This window comes from Chrysemys picta, unplaced genomic scaffold, assembly GCF_011386835.1.
Source record: "Chrysemys picta bellii isolate R12L10 unplaced genomic scaffold, ASM1138683v2 scaf334, whole genome shotgun sequence".
Lineage (NCBI taxonomy): Eukaryota > Metazoa > Chordata > Testudines > Emydidae > Chrysemys > Chrysemys picta.
The window spans coordinates 12,501-17,500 of NW_027053041.1; the positions used below are offsets into that span (position 1 = coordinate 12,501).

The 5,000-nt window shown below is 70.6% G+C and overlaps 1 non-coding gene across 1 annotated transcript; it reads left to right on the plus strand.

Moving 5' to 3' along the window:
• The first annotated feature begins 3,119 nt into the window (after nucleotides 1-3,119).
• LOC135978592 (5S ribosomal RNA) lies at nucleotides 3,120-3,238 on the plus strand. Its single transcript, XR_010595983.1, has one exon. It is a non-coding gene; the product is annotated as a 5S ribosomal RNA (ribosomal RNA).
• Nucleotides 3,239-5,000: the final 1,762 nt, after the last annotated feature.

Genomic DNA, 5,000 nt, shown 5'->3' on the forward strand with positions numbered 1-5,000 from the left:
ATCCGGGTTGACCTGCTGACCGGACGGGAAAGAGGCCACCGGGCGTCCCCCCCCTTAAAACCTAGGGGTTGACCTGGTGGCCGGAAAGCGAACCGGCCAGCAGGTGAACCCTTTCGATTCCACGGGTTGACCTGGTGCCCGGGAAGCGAACCGGCCAGCAGGTGAACCCGTTCGATTCCACGGGTTGACCTGGTGCCCGGGAAGCGAACCGGCCAGCAGGTGAACCCGTTCGATTCCACGGGTTGACCTGGTGCCCGGGAAGCGAACCGGCCAGCAGGTGAACCCGTTCGATTCCACGGGTTGACCTGGTGCCCGGGAGGGGACTCTGAAAATTTTTCAGCCCTTTCGACTCGGGGTTGACCTGGTGGCCGAGAGGGGACTCGCACGGCAGGCAAGCCGCCCTGGGCTCACCCTCCCCGGCCGCAGCGAGGGACTGCCACCCGGCCGACTGGATCGGGCCCCTGGAAGTCTGGAAAAAAGAATGGAACCTGACGCCTCCGAGGAGGGGGCGCCCAGGGAAGGAGGGAGATCCGGGTTGACCTGCTGACCGGACGGGAAAGAGGCCACCGGGCGTCCCCCCCCTTAAAACCTAGGGGTTGACCTGGTGGCCGGAAAGCGAACCGGCCAGCAGGTGAACCCGTTCGATTCCACGGGTTGACCTGGTGCCCGGGAAGCGAACCGGCCAGCAGGTGAACCCGTTCGATTCCACGGGTTGACCTGGTGCCCGGGAAGCGAACCGGCCAGCAGGTGAACCCGTTCGATTCCACGGGTTGACCTGGTGCCCGGGAGGGGACTCTGAAAATTTTTCAGCCCTTTCGACTCGGGGTTGACCTGGTGGCCGAGAGGGGACTCGCACGGCAGGCAAGCCGCCCTGGGCTCACCCTCCCCGGCCGCAGCGAGGGACTGCCTCCCGGTCGACTGGATCGGGCCCCTGGAAGTCTGGAAAAAAGAATGGAACCTGACGCCTCCGAGGAGGGGGCGCCCAGGGAAGGAGGGAGATCCGGGTTGACCTGCTGACCGGACGGGAAAGAGGCCACCGGGCGTCCCCCCCCCCTTAAAACCTAGGGGTTGACCTGGTGGCCGGAAAGCGAACCGGCCAGCAGGTGAACCCGTTCGATTCCACGGGTTGACCTGGTGCCCGGGAAGCGAACCGGCCAGCAGGTGAACCCGTTCGATTCCACGGGTTGACCTGGTGCCCGGGAAGCGAACCGGCCAGCAGGTGAACCCGTTCGATTCCACGGGTTGACCTGGTGCCCGGGAAGCGAACCGGCCAGCAGGTGAACCCGTTCGATTCCACGGGTTGACCTGGTGCCCGGGAGGGGACTCTGAAAATTTTTCAGCCCTTTCGACTCGGGGTTGACCTGGTGGCCGAGAGGGGACTCGCACGGCAGGCAAGCCGCCCTGGGCTCACCCTCCCCGGCCGCAGCGAGGGACTGCCACCCGGCCGACTGGATCGGGCCCCTGGAAGTCTGGAAAAAAGAATGGAACCTGACGCCTCCGAGGAGGGGGCACCCAGGGAAGGAGGGAGATCCGGGTTGACCTGCTGACCGGACGGGAAAGAGGCCACCGGGCGTCCCCCCCCCCTTAAAACCTAGGGGTTGACCTGGTGGCCGGAAAGCGAACCGGCCAGCCGGTGAACCCGTCCGATTCCACGGGTTGACCTGGTGGCCGGGAAGCGAACCGGCCAGCAGGTGAACCCGTTCGATTCCACGGGTTGACCTGGTGCCCGGGAGGGGACTCTGAAAATTTTTCAGCCCTTTCGACTCGGGGTTGACCTGGTGGCCGAGAGGGGACTCGCACGGCAGGCAAGCCGCCCTGGGCTCACCCTCCCCGGCCGCAGCGAGGGACTGCCACCCGGCCGACTGGATCGGGCCCCTGGAAGTCTGGAAAAAAGAATGGAACCTGACGCCTCCGAGGAGGGGGCGCCCAGGGAAGGAGGGAGATCCGGGTTGACCTGGTGACCGGACGGGAAAGAGGCCACCGGGCGTCCCCCCCTTAAAACCTAGGGGTTGACCTGGTGGCCGGAAAGCGAACCGGCCAGCCGGTGAACCCGTCCGATTCCACGGGTTGACCTGGTGGCCGGGAAGCGAACCGGCCAGCAGGTGAACCCGTTCGATTCCACGGGTTGACCTGGTGCCCGGGAGGGGACTCTGAAAATTTTTCAGCCCTTTCGACTCGCGGTTGACCTGGTGGCCGAGAGGGGACTCGCACGGCAGGCAAGCCGCCCTGGGCTGACCCTCCCCGGCCGCAGCGAGGGACTGCCTCCCGGCCGACAGGATCGGGCCCCTGGAAGTCTGGGGGGGGGGGGAATCGCCCCACGCCTCCGAGGAGGGCTGCCCGGGCGGGCCTGGCCCCGGAGCTCGAAAAAAAAAAAAAGGATCGGGCCCACTAGAGACATGGACCAGGCCGCCCTGGGCTCACCCTCCCCGGCCGCAGCGAGGGACTGCCTCCCGGCCGACTGGATCGGGCCCCTGGAAGTCTGGGGGGGGGGGGGAAATGGAACCTGACGCCTCCGAGGAGGGGACGCCCAGGGAAGGAGGGAGATCCGGGTTGACCTGGTGACCGGACGGGAAAGAGGCCACCGGGCGTGCCCCCGTTAAAACCCCTAGGGGTTGACCTGGTGGCCGGAAAGCAAACCGGCCACTGGGTAGGCCGGTCGGCAACCTAGGGGTTGACCTGGTGGCCGGGAAGCGAACCGGCCAGCAGGTGAACCCGTCCGATTCCACGGGTTGACCTGGTGCCCGGGAGGGGACTCTGAAAATTTTTCAGCCCTTTCGACTCGGGGTTGACCTGGTGGCCGAGAGGGGCCTCGCACGGCAGGCAAGCCGCCCTGGGCTCACCCTCCCCGGCCGCAGCGAGGGACTGCCCCTCCCCACCCCCCGGCTGACAGGATCGGGCGCACTGGAAGTCCGGGACAGTATTTTCCCCGACGCCGGGGAGGGCGGGCGGAGGGGCTCTGGCGGCCAGCCCGGGCCCCGGAGCTCGAAAAGGAAAAAAGGACCGGGCCCGCGAGAGACGGGGGCCCTGCCGCAGGGGGGGGGGCAGTCCGACCGGGGCTCACCGTGCGGCAGGCCCGGGTGTCGGCAGGGGAAAGCGGGCGAGGAGGCGCGGGGCCGGGTGCCTACGGCCATACCGGACCGAACGCCCCCGATCCCGTCCGATCTCGGAAGGTAAACCGTCCCGGGCCTGGCTAGTACTTGGATGGGTGACCGCCTGGGAATCCCAGGTGCCGTAGGCAGCTTTTCCCGGTCCGAGTCAGCTCTCTCTCCTTTTCTGGGGGGGAAGGAGAGGGGGGGACGGGCCGGAAAGCCCCTCGTCGCTCCTGCCGAGTCGGAGGTCGCGGCCGCAGGTCACGGGTCTGGGCGCCTGGGGTCCGGCTCCCCACCCACCCGGCTTCCTCCGCGGAGGACCCCCCCCGGGGTCACCGAAGCCGCTGGGGGAGACGCCGGGCATGGGGCGGACTGGCCCGGACCCTCCCGGCCGCCGGCCCGCAGGTCCGCCCCGAATCCCCCCCCGCGGCCACCCAGGCCAGGCCTGGCCAGGCGGGACGGACGGCGGGTGTCCAGCGCCCAGCGGCTTCCTCCAGCGGGGACCCACGGACCCCAAAGCCGCAGGGGGAGGCCCCGGGCCTGGGACGGACTCGCTCGGACCCCCTGCGCCCGGCCGCCGGCCCGCGGGACCGCCCCGAATCCCCCCGCGGCCACCCAGGCCAGGCCTGGCCAGGCGGGACGGACGGCGGGTGTCCAGCGCCCAGCGGCTTCCTCCAGCGGGGACCCACGGACCCCAAAGCCGCAGGGGGAGACCCCAGGCCCGGGACCGACTCGCTCGGACCCCCCGCCTCCCCTGCGCCCGGCCGCCGGCCCGCGGGACCGCCCCGAATCCCCCCGCGGCCACCCAGGCCAGGCCTGGCCAGGCGGGACGGACGGCGGGTGTCCAGCTCCCAGTGGCTTCCGCCAGCGGGGACCCACGGACCCCAAAGCCGCAGGGGGAGGCCCCGGGCCCGGGACGGACTCGCTCGGACCCCCCGCCTCCCCTGCGCCCGGCCCCCGGCCCGCGGGACCGCCCCGAATCCCCCCGCGGCCATCCAGGCCAGGCCTGGCCTGGCGGGCCGGTGTGCAGCTCCCCCGGGCTTCCTCCCCCGACGACCCGCGCCCCCCTGAGCCGCAGGCGGAGACCCCGGCCCCGGGGCGGACCGGCCCGGGCTCGCCCGAGCCCCCTGCGCCCGGCCCGCAGGACCGCCCCCCCGAATCCCCCGGGAGAGGCCCGGCCTGCACGCCACTGACGACCCGCGGCCCCCAAAGTCGCAGGAGGCGCCCCCCCCCCCCGGTTAGCCCCGTCTCGCTCCGCGCCCCCCGCCCCTCGCTGCCGGGACCGGGCGCCGCCCCAGAGTCAGCCGCAGCCGGCCGGCCTGAGAGCTGCCCTCCTGTGGACGACGGTGAGTTTACCTTGATACTAACCGGCCGTCAGCCAGGTCAACCCCATTGCTAGACTGGGGTGGACCTGGTGGCCGAGTGGGGACTTGGAACATTTGACAGCTGCTTCCCGGGGCTTGACCGGTTGTCCTGAACGCCCCCCACCCCCACCCCCAGCCCCCGGCTCCTGCTCCCCTCTCCCCAGCCTCGGTGCTCCGCTCCCTGCCTCGGAGGCTGCCTCTCTGCGGCGCCTGCATCGCCTCCGAGGACGCGCACCCTCCGGAGGCTGGACGTAAACCCACCACTGCCGCCGACCCGGCTCTCCGAGGGACGACTGTGAGGCCCCCCACCCCACCCCACCCCCGGACCGCCCTGGGGACGACTGCTAAGCCTCCCCCACCGGACCGCCCGGGGGAAGACTGCGACGCCTCCCGCCAGGCCCCCACCCAGCCTGGGGGAAGACTGCTAAGCCTCCCCCCCACACACACACACACACACTGTCGGGGGATGACGATTAAGCCTCTCCCGGACTGCCCGGGGGAAGACTATTAAGCCTCCCCTGGAACCACTATTAAGCCTGCCCCCGGA